At 45.9% G+C, this 14,787-nt stretch overlaps 1 protein-coding gene across 1 annotated transcript in view; it reads left to right on the forward strand.

Moving 5' to 3' along the window:
* The first annotated feature begins 5,137 nt into the window (after positions 1-5,137).
* Positions 5,138-14,787, forward strand: part of Znf407 (zinc finger protein 407) — a 361,311-nt gene continuing 351,661 nt past the window's right edge. The window contains exon 1 of the mRNA XM_057788496.1: positions 5,138-5,603. The gene's annotated coding sequence lies outside the window, so the exon portion shown is untranslated. The remainder of the gene's footprint in view (positions 5,604-14,787) is intronic.

Genomic DNA, 14,787 nt, shown 5'->3' on the forward strand with positions numbered 1-14,787 from the left:
GGGTTGAGACAGAGTTTCTCTTTGTAACTCTGTGCTCTGGCTATCCTGGAACTAGCACTGTGGACCAGGGTGGTCTCAAGCTCAGAGATCTGCCTGCCTCTGCCTCCCAAGTAAGGGGATTAAAGGTGTGTGCCACCATGCCCCACAAACTTGTGAGCCTCAAACTTGTGAGTGTCCTTCAGCAAATTCTATGGTGTATGCTACCACAACTGGCTTGTGTAGTCATACACAGGCAGCCACAGATGCTGTCCATTCATGGCGCAGTGGTCCTGTCAAGTCCGTATGACACCGTCTCAGTCCAGCCCTTCCCAGCCTCTGGCTCCTATAGTCTGTCCACCCCTTTTCTGTGCTGATCTGTGAACCCTGATGGGAGGGGCACAATATAGGTGTCCCATTTGTGGCTGAGCCCTCCACTGACACTTATTCTCTGTGTTTTGCAAGTTGCGGAGTCTGTTTCATTTGAGACAGGGTCTAACTATGTAGACCAGGCTAGCTGGAAATTCACAGAACCTGCCCCTGCCTCTCAAACACTCAGATTAAGGGCGTGCATCACCCTATCTGGCAAAGGGAGGTCTAGCCGTCCAGGATTCTCTAGAGATGCAGTTTTAGTAGGTGGTGCTTTTTAGTGGTTGAACTGGCTGAGTTCCCCAGATCCTTGTGAGTATTATAACACCAATAAATGTCTTAGTTCACCAAGCTGGACTTAGGAGGAACAATTTCTTTGGTCAATCAGTCTTTGCCCTTGGTATGAGTCTTAGTGTTTCTATTGCTCTGAAGAGACACCATGGCCACAACAACTCTTATAAAGGAAAACATTTAATTGGAGCTGACTCACAGTTTCAGAGGTTTAGTCCATTTTCATCATGGCCGGAAACATCGTGACAGGCAGACAGACGTGGTGCTGGAGAGGAAGCTGAGAGTTCTACTTCTTGACCCACAAGCAACAGAATGTGAACTGTTTTCCACACCGGGCATAGCTTGAGCAATAGGAGACCTCAAAGCCCACCCCACAGTGACACACTTCCTCCAACAAGACCACACCATCTATTGGTGCCACTCCCTTTGGGGGCCATTTTCTCTCAAACCACCACAGGGGTGAACACAGACTCCTCAGAAAAAACACACGCTAGGTCAACAGGAAGAGAAAAAGTGGCTCTCCTTTATCTCCCGTGAAGACCGCCAGAGACAGCTCATTCTGAAGCCAAACATGATTGGCCATGAGCAGAAGAAACAGATTTAGGTTTCCCCAAATATTGTGTTTCAAAGTAGTAACGGCTGGCTAGCCTGGAACTTGCTATGTAGACCAGGCTGGCCCTGAATGCAGCAAAGTCCACCTGCCTCTGCTGCTGCCTCCTGAGTGCTGGGATAAAACACATTGCACAACCATGCTTGATCTTCGTGAAGTTTTTATGGTAACATAACAAATTTACAAATAAATGAACTTTTTGAGTACATTGGTGGAAACATCAGGTGGCAAAGTGGGGGAAATCTCTAGGCCTCAGATGTTATCTGATGACATTGTAAGCTTTTGGGCTGGTAGAAGTAGGGGTTTGTTTGTACTAGTAGGTGATTTATCCTACTGGTCACAAGAAAGTTGGGTCAAGCAATGGTAGACAATAAACGGCATGGTGGTATACATGGCGGCAAGTGGTAGGCTCACAAACGGCTCAGTAGTGAAGAGCGCTTTGCTCTTGGCCGAGATAAGTTCCTAGCAAACACATGGTGGCTCATACTCATCACAGTTTCGGGGGATCCAGTGATCCTTTCTAGCCTCCTCAGGCACCAGGATTGTATCTAATGTGCATATACATCTAGGAAAAACATTCCTACACACAAAGCAAATAAAACTAAAGTAATATATATTTTTCTTTTTTTGATTTTCGAGACAGGGTTTCTCCGTAGCTTTTTGGTTCCTGTCCTGGAACTAGCTCTTGTAGACCAGGCAGGCCTCGAACTGACAGAGATCCGCCTGCCCCTGCCTCCCGAGTGCTGGGATCAAAGGTGTGTGCCGCCACTGCCCAGATCAAGTAATATGTTTTTAAAACATTCAAAGTCATTCTGCCTCATGGGGCCCTGCCTCAATATAGAGAGGAATCAAACAAGACACCCAATATCAACCTTGGGCTTATATATGTATACTTTCACACATACACATATATACCTGCACACATGTGTGTAGACAGATGTGAATGCACATACACACGTGTACATACAGATGCAAAATAATTCTAAAATTTTCCAGAGATTTTCTGTTTCAGATACACATGTCACTTTCTCAGATTCCTATTTAAGAATACATTTTCTAAGTTGGGCCATGGTGGTACACACCTTTAATCCCTGCACTTGGGACGTAGAGGCAGGCTGATCTCTGTGAATTCAAGGCCAGCCTCTTCTTTAAGGCAAGTTTCAGGACAGCCAAGGGTACACAGAGAAACCCTGTCCTTGCCATTGTATATTGGAAAATCTGCAATTTTGATTTTTTCATTTATATGAGGTTTATAAGTGTATTTTGAGTCTCAGAAGAGATTATGACCCCCCCCCTCCTTTTTTTTGAGACAGGGTCTTACTGTGTAGATCTTGCTGACTTGGAATTAACTATGCAGATTAGGACAGGCTGACCTTAAACTCACAGATATCTACCTGCCTTTGCCTGAATACAGGTATTAAAGGTGTGTGTAGGTAAAACCTTTGGACTTTGAGCAGCACTGAGATTGCTCAATATTATGGGGACTTTTATTTTATTTTTATTTTTTGGTTTTTCGAGACAGGTTTTCTCTGTGGCTTTGGAGCCTGTCCTGGAACTAGCTCTGTAGACCAGGTTGGTCTCAAACTCACAGAGATCCGCCTGCCTCTGCCTCCCGAGTGCTGGGATTAAAGGCGTGCACCACCACCGCCCGGCATTATGGGGACTTTTAGGGATGAATTTTGCATTATAAAATGAAATGAGACTGAAGGGGCCAGGGTCATAATGCTGACTTAAAATGTTTTTATGTTGTGAAGGGGTGCTGCTGTGGTCTTCATTGAACTTAACTGCATGTATGTATGTATGTATGTATGTATGTATGTATGTATGTATTTTTGTTTTTTGAGACAGGGGTTCTCTGTAGTTTTGGGGCCTATCCTGAAACTTGCTCTGTAGGCTAGGCTAGGCTCATACTCACAGAGATCTTAACTGCATTTAAAATCAGCATAGAAGCATACTTCTGGGTATATCTATGAGGGTGTATCCAAGAAAGTTTAAAGAGTGAAGGGCCAGCCTGAATGTGAATAGCATCATCCTATGGATCAGGGTCTTGGACTGAATATAAAGGAGGAAGCAGGATCAGAATTCATTCTCTCTGATTCTGACCGAGGACACTGTGTAACCAGCCTCATGTTACTTTCGTCCCTGTCACAGTAGACTGATATCCCTTTAGATACAGAAAGTAAGCTCCTCCTGGAGTTACCGTGGTCAAGTATGTCGTCACATTCTTTGCAAGAATATCTTTATTGTAGTTGTTGGTAGCCAATGATGTGGGCAAAACATGTGTTTTCTTTCTTTTGGTTTTTTTCAAGACAAGGTTTCTCTGTGTAACAGCCCTAGCTATTTTGGAACTTGCTTTGTAGACTAGGCTGGTCTTGAACTCACAGAGATTCACTACCTCTCCCTCCCAAGTGTTGGGATTAAAGGTGTGTACCACTACCACTCAGCTTGACACCAAAGTTTCTTACCAGAAAATGTCCACTATAGGAAGCTGAGACCTCCTAGTAGTGAGGACAGGTGTCACACTGCAGCCTGGTTGAGTACTATTTCTCTCTTCCTTCCTTTTTTGGTCTTGTGTGTGGTGTGGGGATAAACACATGCTCTGTCATACCGAGCTACAACTATGTCTCTAGTTTTAAATTGTCAGATAATGTCAGATGTCATTTTGTCCCCGCACTTAATTTTACCTCTCTGATGGAATATATTAAAAATACATAGGCATAAAGATTAATTTAATCCTATCTTGTGAGAACTTAATTATTGACTCCTATCATGGCTGGAGTTTGAAACTTTCTTTAAATGATTCTGTGCTGGGTCACCTCTTCCCAGACTGGTGGAGATGTTTGGAGTAGGCTATGGAACCTTTGAGACGTGCAGCAGAAATGGCTTACTAGGGGAGGGGTCTTGACCTTTATAATCACCTCTGGTTCCTGATGGAAGTTTGTTTCCCAGCTGCCCAGAGAGCAGCAGCAGTCACAAGCTTGATACCACTGAGGAAACCACTGCCCATTCCTTCCGCAGTATAGGAATGAATACTCTCAAACTGCGAACGGAAACAGAGAATCCCTTTAAATAGGTTCGGTTGATGGTATTTTGTTACGGGGGTAAAAGGGAGAGGAATATAAGGATAACGAAGATTAATACTGCTTCCTACCCAGCAATCAACCCCTCCCTTCCTTATTATTTTGCTTATGTACCTTTCCTGTTCCCACTCTGCTAACTATAGGCAACGTGGAAACTACTTAAGATCCAGGAGCCACTGAAACGCCATATCCTACCCAGTCCACTGTACTTTCTTAGAGCATAGACATGTATGCCAATTTTGGTCATGAGATTTGAGTCTGCACTATAGACTACAAAAGGTTGACTCTTGAGTTTAGAGTTATGCTCCACGTTCACTAGTTGTATGTACCATCTTGGAAACTGTCTATTCCAGTAGATGCAATTCCCTCACGTGGATGTGAATCACAATGAAAATTCAACTAGAAGCTGGGCGGTGGTGGTGCACGCCTTTAATCCCAGCACTCGGGAGGCAGAGGCAGGCGGATCTCTGTGAGTTCGAGGCCAGCCTGGTCTACAAGAGCTAGTTCCAGGACAGGAACCAAAAGCTACGGAGAAACCCTGTCTCGAAATTAAAAAAAAAAAAAAAAGAAAAAAAAAGAAAATTCAACTAGATTATCCTCATGGCCCCATTAGACTCGGGGGTCCCTGGGTCTACACACGGGAGATACCCTTCTGGCGTCGATGGATTGTCTTTTTTTCACTGTCTGGGGTAACCCTATGTCGCGCACAGCGACTCTGAACGGACCCGTTAGGGGACCCGATGCAGAGCAAGGCCCTTGCGCAGGCCACGCCCCTGCCCTTCCCGGCACCGCCCTCGGGTTCCAGGGATGGAGACCGGACGCGAGGTGCTGCCTGGGCTCGGCCCGCCGAGCATCCTCGGGAAGAGACGGTCCTCCCGGTGAGACCCAGCCGTCCGGAGCCCTCGCAGCTTCTGCCCTACAGATTGACTCTCTAGGCTTTCCGTTTCCCTTCCAGCAGGGAGGGTGGAACTTCCTGTTTTCTGTGTTAGGGACTTCCGGAAAGTACTGCAGGGCTGAAAACAACTCGACACGCCGAGCTGACGGCTATTCAAGGAAAAAAAAAGAGGACGCGAACTTGGGCCTTTACCCAGGCAGTTGTAAAATCTTTGTTTTTCGGTTATGGTGCTCTGCGCGCCATCCAGAGCAGTCGCCCTGGGAACCGCCGGAAGTAGCTCAACGGAGAAACAGGAAGTCCCGCCTCTTCCTCCCAGAGGGAAGACGGTGAGCCGGAGGAGTCAGTCAGAGGGCCGAGCAGGAGCGATTTCCCCGACAAACAGGTGAGTTATTCTCCGACGGGGCGGGGGGTCTGGGGGCGGGGATGGTTTGGCGTTGGCGCGGGGTGCGGGGGCAGCGGCCTGCGGGCCCGGGCGGGCGGCGCGGCGTCGGGTGCCCGCGGGCCGGCCGCGCTCCCGCCCCCTCCCCCGCCTCCGCCCCTCCCCGCCGGGGCCGACGCCGCCCCGCCGCACGCCGGGACCCACGCCCTCGCCCGTCGGCGGCGCTCGTCCCGCTGCCCGGCGACCTCCGGCCGGTGCTGCAGCTGTCGGGGCCGCGGCGGCCTCGCGCCCTCTCGGGCTCCTCGGGCGCGGGTCTCCCCTCGGCTGGAGCGCTGACAGCCGTGCTCGGAGTCCGCCGCGCCGCCCTCGGCTCCGGGATCGGCTGTTCCCGGGTCCGTCCCGGAGGAGCACGCTTCCCCGGCGGCCCAACGTCTGCTCCAAGGGACGGGCTTCCCGGTAGAGGCTCCGCGCAGCCCGCTCCCGTGCACCCGGGTGCCTTGCCGAAGCCGCTGCTACCGCTGCCGCCGCTGCCACTCGCGCTTCTTCCGTTACGCCATGCCGGTGCCCGGGAGCCCACGACGGAAAGGGAGGTTCCTGCTCTGCCCGACTGCCCGGGGACTCGGGCCCCTGCGGCGATCGACACCGGTCAGCTTGGCAGTGGTCAGCGCGCCTCGTCCCACTTAACCTCGGCACCCTCGGGACCACCGCCGGCTGTGCTTGCCTTCTGTCTGCAGCTCAGTCTGCTGGACGATGGGAGCAGTGGCTGCTGACCCCTGTTGGTAGCGTTGGGTTTTGAGCGGAGCGTCAGTATCTGGAACAGGACCTCTTGGCGGAGTTGGCTTCTGTGAACACACTGCTCCACACTTACAACCTCCTCTCTTTCTCTGTATCCCTCCTCCTCTCCCCCCTTTCTCCGATTTTTTTTTTTTATTATGTAATGGGATGTAAAAGTTCAATGGTGACTTTTTAGCCTATGTTTGACAGGGCTGGTCACACACAGTATGTACCCAATTGGTGGGATCTTAGGCCATCTTGAAACAAAATACTGATTAGAAAGTATTGACGACCTCCTGTCGGTTGAACATACGCTATAGCTCATAAAGCAGGACAACCTTGTATAGAAGTTACTCCAAATTTACAAACATCCATAAAATAACTTGAGCAAAATCAATGTCCACATTCAAATGTTTGGTACTATGTCTTGTTCCAGATAGGAGTATTCCTGTTGGCACAAGCCAGGCTCTGTGCTACAGCAGATGAGAACTGGTTACATTAAAAAACCTTTTTTAGCCCGGCGGTGGTGGCGCACGCCTTTAATTCCAGCACTCGGGAGGTACAGGCAGGCGGATCTCTGAGTTCGAGGCCAGCCTGGTCTACAAGAGCTAGTTCTAGGACAGGCTCCAAAGCTACAGAGAAACCCTGTCTCCAAAGACAAAAACAAACAAACAAAAACCTTTTTAAGCGTTTTTCAGGTTTGTGGAAAAGTTGCAGTGAAGCACAAACAGTGGGTATGGTCCCAAAGCAATGTCTCCACTTCCTGTTTGTGCCGGCCATCATTCTAGATTCTGGAAAGCTAACACTTGGCTATTTTAATAAATGTACCTTGTAAGTGCTAAAACAGATCTGCAAATGTAGTGGAAGTTACCTGGTGGGGTGGTGTAACCTTGTGGGACACAACATTTGAGTTTGCTGGCCTAAATTAGGCCTTTCTCTCTCTCTCTCTCTCTCTCTCTCTCTCTCTCTCTCTCTCTCCCTCCCTCCCTCCCTCCCTCCCTCCCTCCCCTCCTCCTTCCCCTCCCCCCCTCCCTCTTTTTTTTTTTTTGAGACAGGGTTTCTCTGTAGTTTTAGAGCTTGTCCTGGAACTTGCTCTGTAGACCAGGCTGGCCTCAAACTCACAGAGATCCACATGCCTCTGCCTCCTGAGGATTAAAGGCATGTGCCACCACCGCATGGCCCAAATTAGGCTTTTCTTACTGGAAGAGAATGCTAGTAAAATAGAATGCTAATTTGTTTTTTATTTCTCTTTTAAGAAAAATCAGTAAACGCACCACACATATATACATACACACGGGGGGGGGCAGGGGGAGAGGTTTGCTAATTAGGTGGTGAAAAGAATCCTAGTTTGTAAATTCCCGAATGAGTTAAGCTGTGCAGATCCACCTGGCACTTTGACCCTCTTGGCAATAAGTGCTAGTGGGTGTTTCTGCATGGTGGCCTAACATTCTCCCTAGCTGTGGAGTTCATACAGGAAGCATTTCTTGCCTGCCTGCTTTGTCCCAGTCATTGTACCAAGTAAACTGATGGACGGGATAGCGGAATACTAGGTAGTAACTGGCCTAGGTAGTAACTGGCCGTGGCAGTACAGTCTCGTGTTGATCCTGTGTTCTCTGAGGGCGAGGCATTGCACTGCTGCTCATGGTTCTTGGATGTCAGCTAGGAATGGGCTTTGACTGATGTAAGCAGAAGGGGCATGTACTGGGAGAGACATAGCAGGCTGGAGAAATGTGTTCCAGGAGAGACTGGGGGTCTGAGGTCATAGCTTGGCCACATCCTGTAAGCAGTCTGCTTAGAATTTTGCTACTGACTGGAGAAACTACCACCTTTGTGATGCACTCCTTAGTCCCCTCTGCATCTCCATCATTGTGTCATTTAAAGTTCTAAGTGGTAGGATGTAAGATTGGCCAGACCACCTAGTTCCTAGGGAGTGGAGAGAGACAGTATATTTTCTGTGTCACAACATCTCATAAACAGCCCTGGATTCTTTTAAAATATGAAGGTAACTTGAAGAGCAAAAATGTTTAATGTGACTATTACCAGTCAGCTTGTTGGACTTCTGTTAATTTACCCTCAAAAACTGGCTAAGCAAGAAGTGACATTTCAAGTGCTGGCTGGTGCTTACCACTCTGGTATATATTTGAGTATCTGAACGTTTTGAGTGAAGGCAGCTGGAGGTGCTACTTGTGTTTGTTGCAGGTCCCGTGTGACAGGACCCTTAGCTTTCTCTACACTGTGTAGTCTTTGTGAGAGTCCAGGGAATCAAATTGCCTCTGCTCTTAGCAGCAACTGTTATTGCAGTTTCTGGGAGGGATAGTGTTTTAGTTACTGTTCTTTGGCTGTGAGGAGACACCATGACACCTTATCAAAGGAATCGTTTAGCTGGGCAGCTTTAATCCCAGGAAGCAGAGACACGTGGATCTTTGTGAGTTTGAGGTCAGCCTGGTCTACAGAGTGGCTTCCAGGAGAGACTCTAAAGCTACACAGAAAAACTAAAAATAAATAAATACATAAATTAAGTAAAAGAAAAGAAGCAATTAGGGGCTTGCTTGTAGTTTCAGAGATAGTATATAGTCATGGCTGGACGCACATGGTGCTGGGACAGTTGCTTACCCGAGTTCTCCAGTTCCAGGCAGAGAGAGAGAGAAGACCCGGCTTGGTACGGGGTTTTGAAACATCAGAGCCCATGCTCAGTGGCACACAAGTGGCACACTCCTCCAGCAAGGCCATCTTCCAAGAGTCTTAGCAAGGAGGCAAGCTGCTTCTTTTAGCGGTGCTGATCTCGTTAATTACAGTTCCTTGTGTATTGTTTTGTCCACAACTTGAAAGGTGTTCTTACCACTCTTTGCCATCCTGACTCTTTTCCAAATCTTTGTGCTCTGCTTTTTGTCTTTCTTACTGTAAATCTGGTTAAAAGCATGCTACGATATCTTGGAATTTTCTTCCCCAGATATAAATTCGTCCATTAGTTTTGAATTGAGCCTTGCTCAGATTTTTCAGATCACGGACAAACGACAGTTAGGTTGTTTGCCAGACTGTAGCAAGAGTGGTGTTTAGTCTGATACCCACCCAATAGGATCCTTGTTCCCCTCTGTGGCGAAAACAAACTGGGGTCAGGGGCAGGACATCTTTTGCCTAATAAGTTCTACTTCCTAAAGGATTTACAGGCTTCAAAATAAGACCACAAGCTGGGCATCAAGAGTTCAGAACTGGAGCATGCTGGGGACATTCCAGATTCAAATACAACACAACCCATATCTCATGTATACATACCTATATCTGTATTAAAGATTTCTTTTGGTGGAAAGTGACTTATATTCTTTTCATTATTCTCCAGCTATACTATCTCACTACTGTAATTAAATTATGGTTCCAATAATCTTGTTTCCCTCTCCATTGTGACTACCTACCTATAGCCAAGAAGTAGCTGCAGAGAAGACTGCAGTTGATGACAGCATCAAAGTATAAAGGAGCTTACAGCTTCCTAGGATTGTATCCAGAACTTTCCCACTGGTAGCTCTGGAGGAGGACTCTTGGGGAGAGGGTGGGCATGGATGGATAGCTCCCGACAGGAAGTTTCATTTCTCCTTTTGAGCATTAATGCTTTTATGTGCATGGTAATTTTCTGGATGTAATGTTACCTTTTTAACAATTTGGCTCTCTTGTGTTTACCCCAGAAAATTGGAAGTGTCTGAAATACTAAGGACTTGGTACTAAGGAGTAATAAAGGTAATACACAGAATTCCATGAAAATAACAATAATGTTTTGAGCTCTTAGTTAGTGTAAACTTTTCATAATCTCATTTAGTCCCCAGCACATTCTTTGAAGCCGTGTCCTACATTTTATCCACTATGGTGCATTCAGTTTAGGGTAGGCACGCAGTTTGTGCAGCTCTGTGCAGCTCTTAAATGGTGGAGCTAGTTTCTAGCCAAGGCAGTGTGACTGTATAGCCGCTCTTTGAGTCATAGGCCAGTCCACTGACTTCATGACACGTTAGCCAACACTCGTCCAACAGTTCAGTCCTTAGATGTCTGATTGTAGGCACTTTGCCCCCAGGCAGTGTATAGTCTTGTTATCAGACACGTCGTAATGTACGGTAGAGCCCAGGAGGAGGGAGGAAGGCCATTGCAGGGCACAGGGTACCCTAAAAGAGGGCAGGGCATTCTGGGAGCTGTCAGGGTAGCTGAGCAGAGGCCTGGGAAGTGTGGCAGTCAGAAGCAGGGCTCCAGGTGTCAAGCGCCTTCTCAGGTTCGCTTGTTCCACTTTCACACCTTAAAATTGCAGCAGTCTGTATGTGTGCGCATCAGCAAATAGGAGCTTGCTGTTCATGGGATGCATGTCTAATTTATGTAGCTGGAAATAGTCATGTACAGCCTAATAAAAGACTTCCATATTGAAGGCGAAACTATAAAATGTTTAGAAGGTAATCCAGGGCAATAGTTGTATGTATGACTTGAGATTTTTGAGTCAATCACAAAAGGTACAAGTCATAAGGGAAAAAATGAGTTTTATTGTCATTATTAGTTTGGATAATTGTATATGAAAAAGACCCAGAAATGATCAGGCAGATTAACAAAATTGAATGTGTCAGTACATATTATTGGTAAAAGTTTAATGCTATTTGAAGAGCAAGCAGCAAAAGTCAGAATAATAGGAAACAGGTTAGGGAGATAGCAGGTAAAGTGATAGCTGCTAAAGCCTGATGAACAAGTGAGAAGTCAGGGCAAGTAAGCACACGTCTCAGCCCTGTGCTCGTCCCGTGAGATGGACAGTGGAGGGACACGGGAGACCTGCTCGCAAGCTTGCAGGCCAGCCAGCCTGGGATACACAGGACAGAAGCAGAAACTGGAGACTGCCTTGACAAGGTGGAAGGCGGAAACTGACTTCCTCTACAAGTACTCACCCATTCTCTCCTTCTCTCTTACACACACACACACACACACACACACACACACACACTTACACTTAGAAAAGAATCTTTAAGTATATATTTTATACACACCAAAGAGATAAGTATAAAGATGCTCCCGTTGATCAGTAGCTAGAGGAACTAATTGGTGTGTAATTTATGTACTACTTATACAGCGAAAAGGCCTGGCAGTATTGTTGGGAGGTTAGAAAGCATTCAGAGTGCTTAGGTAAGACAAGGAGTATGTGTGTGACTGTAAATTGACAGTGATGTGAGCTGTGTGTACTCTGACTCAGAATCCTTCATCAGCCACCTGAGTGTTCAAATTATTCTCTCTTAGTCTTTATTTTACAGCACTGGTGCCAAATTGTTTTCCATAATTAATGGAAATTAATCTTACTGTGTAGTCCTGGCTGGCCTGGAACTTTTTATGGAAATCCAGCTAACCTCAAACTCACAAACACCTCTGTCTGCCTGTTTCTTCTGTGCTAAAGACTTGGGCTGACAAACCCTGGTGATGGTAACATTTGAGAAACATTGGCCCAGGGGAAAACTTACCTGAGTGCCTGGAGCCATGTACCAAAGGAAAGCCTTAGATAGGCTTGTCTGAGTCTCTATAACCCCAGCTGTTCTGGAGGCTGAGAGAACATAGGCTTGAGGCCAGCCATACCTCACTATCCTGACAACCTTCTCTACCACAGGCAGCTTGAGAAGACCTCTCTCCAACTAAAGGGATATAAGTATTAATGGCAAACAAAGCTAAATGTACAAGACTGTATATAGTATTCGCCGCTGTCTCCACTTTTTAAAGTTCAGAAGCACACAGAACAAAGTTGCATTATTGTTAAAAATACAGACATAATTGATAAACAGCAGGTAAGGTCTGCGATGTAGCTTTCTAGGTTGTGCTTGTCTGGTGTATGCAGTGCATTGGATCCCTACTCAATTCTAAAAAGGGAAACACCAAGGAGAGAGGGAGGAAGGGAGGGAGGGGAAGGGAAGGGAGGAGGGGAGGGGGAAGGAGGGAGAGAGAAGGAGGGAGGGAGACAGACGGAGGGAGGGAGAGAGACACAGAGAGAGACAGTAAGAGTCTTACCTTTCTAAGAAGAGTAAAGAGGGGAGGGAGGTCTACACGGAAGGACTCAGGTAACACATTGTGTTTCCTACACTGTGGTCTGTGCTCTAGGTCTTAGATTATTTCTGTCTCACACGCCTGTCTTCGTGGGCTCTGTTTAGTTTGTATGAAAAGCGAAAAGCGAAAGCTGGAGGTGAAGATGTGATCTTGGGGAATTTCACTGATCTTGACCCCTAAGTATGACAGTAAAACTGGTCTCCTGATTCTGTTAATTCCTGCTCATTACTTCCTCTGTCCCAGGCACCGCTTTGAGCACATTATTGACAAGTTTATATGTCATTAAATAACTGACTTTACCTCATAATGGCCTCTGGCAGCAGGCTTTATTTATTACTATCCTTGCCTCACAGGAGAGACAGCTTGCCTGTGGGCACGGTTATCAGTGGGAGCAGTCCAGCTGTTTAAAGGGAAAAGTCATGTATGCACAGACAAATAGGAGGAACAAACAAAAGTCAGGCCACAGTAGAAATGAGTGAGTGCAGAGGCAGACCTGTGAGAGGTGTTCTTTTTTCCAAGTTATTCTTTCTTTTACCTTTGTAGTTTATTTTCAGAGCAACACACTTGCCTTTATCATTCTAGTAGATGACAGACTTCCTCATTTTCTGTCTAGCTTACGGTAGGTATCAGTTAAAGCAGTGCATGCTGACTTAAAATATAATTATGATTCGTTGCGGCTTCGAACATCTCCTTTTGCCCAGACAGTTTGTTGAGAAAAAGGGACATTTTTTTGGGAAATCAACACTTGGCGGTTTTCCTTCTTGATAACCTTGTTTTCTTATGTCATATTAAAGTCTGCACTGGGATTCTGTCTTATAACTACCAGTTAAACTGTCACGGTTTCACTGCCACTGCTTGGAAAGTTACGCAGGAGGAGTAGAAATGTGGTTCCAGCAGCCCTGTGTCAAATTAAATGTACTTTAGAACCAAATAATACTACTATTTTTGTTTGATAACCAAAGTGCTAAAATTGTCAAAATTGTGAGAACTGTCAAGCACTTGCAATTAGGGAATGTCATAGTTTCTGACAGACTCAGTCCCTTACCAGGAGGGTAAAAGCTAGAGAGACCTTCTGTGGCAGAGCTGTCTGCATTAAGTAAGGCACAGGGAAGTGACCCCATATGACCCCTTCTAAGCACATGTGGAGTGTAATTACGTTTTTCACAGCAGAGTCTCAGGTTCTTGGGCTCTTGTTTCTCTCCACTTTGGAAAGCTAGATGATCTCCATGCTCTAATTCTGAATACTTTTCTGCGGGCTTGGTGTTCGTACTTCTCTTTTGTTTCCACTTATATAGTGGATCTTTTTTCTTTTATTAAAAATAGATTTAAATAAAGCTAGGTAAGGCAATTAAAAGCGTAGGAAAGAGACTAATGCAGGCTGAGTAACACTGGCTTAATCATCAAGTGTAACTCAAGCTCAACATGCTCTTCAGTTACTAATTGTTATACAGAAAGAACCCTGATAAATATAACTGGAGTTTTGTGTTTGAGATTTAGAACCAGTAACAGCCACTTCTTTGGATGTATATAGTTCATTAGTGGTTTCTGCTGGGTGTGACTTAAGGAGCAGAATTTGATGTATATTAGATCAATTATTTTTCAATAAAGAGTATCAGTTAAAGGAGTGCATGCTAATTTAAAATATAATTATAAGACCATTAGAATTTAAAGGAAGGTGGTAATGCAGTTTTAAAAATAGCTTAGAAATTTTAGGTCATTGAAGGAAGGGAATAGAAATGACAGTCTTTCTAAAAATGAGATCAAATGGTTTTCATTAAGAACCTTCAGGAAGCAGGATCTGGTATCTCTTATGTATTTTATTGTGACATCACGGCAATACTTGCTAAAGTGTGACATTGGAAGGAAGTTTATATAGCATACTATAGTGCAGACAAGCATCTTTAGAGACCCATGTAGTAGTCTTGTTTAAATATGTTCATTTTGTGTTTTTGGCTGACCCTTACCCTCAACATATTCTTTGTCTACAGCTGTAAGGGTCCAGTACATAAGCATGAAATGTATATTTTCTTTTCTTTTTGAAGAGTCAGGGAGGCTCAGTGGTTCCCAAATAAAGCTTTCCAGCATCACCCAGAGGACTCTTTGAAGTGTAAGTTTCTGCTACAGAGCAGATTTTCTCATTCAGAATCTATCCTTGGAATTTCATACCTTTGCTCCTTAGCTGTGCTGGTAGAGGGTTGGTGTTGATGCAGGAAGACCGAAGCACAGCATAAAGGGCTGACTGGCTTTGTGATTCACCACCAGCACAGCCCCCGCTCCCCGAAACAGGAGAATGTGTGGGCAGGGCAGAGGTGAAGTGAGGGGTTCTGTAAGGTGGGAACAAAGAAACATAGGGAGAGAGAAGCTACTTAGT

Source organism: Chionomys nivalis, chromosome 14 (genome assembly GCF_950005125.1).
Source record: "Chionomys nivalis chromosome 14, mChiNiv1.1, whole genome shotgun sequence".
NCBI classification, from domain to species: Eukaryota; Metazoa; Chordata; class Mammalia; order Rodentia; family Cricetidae; genus Chionomys; species Chionomys nivalis.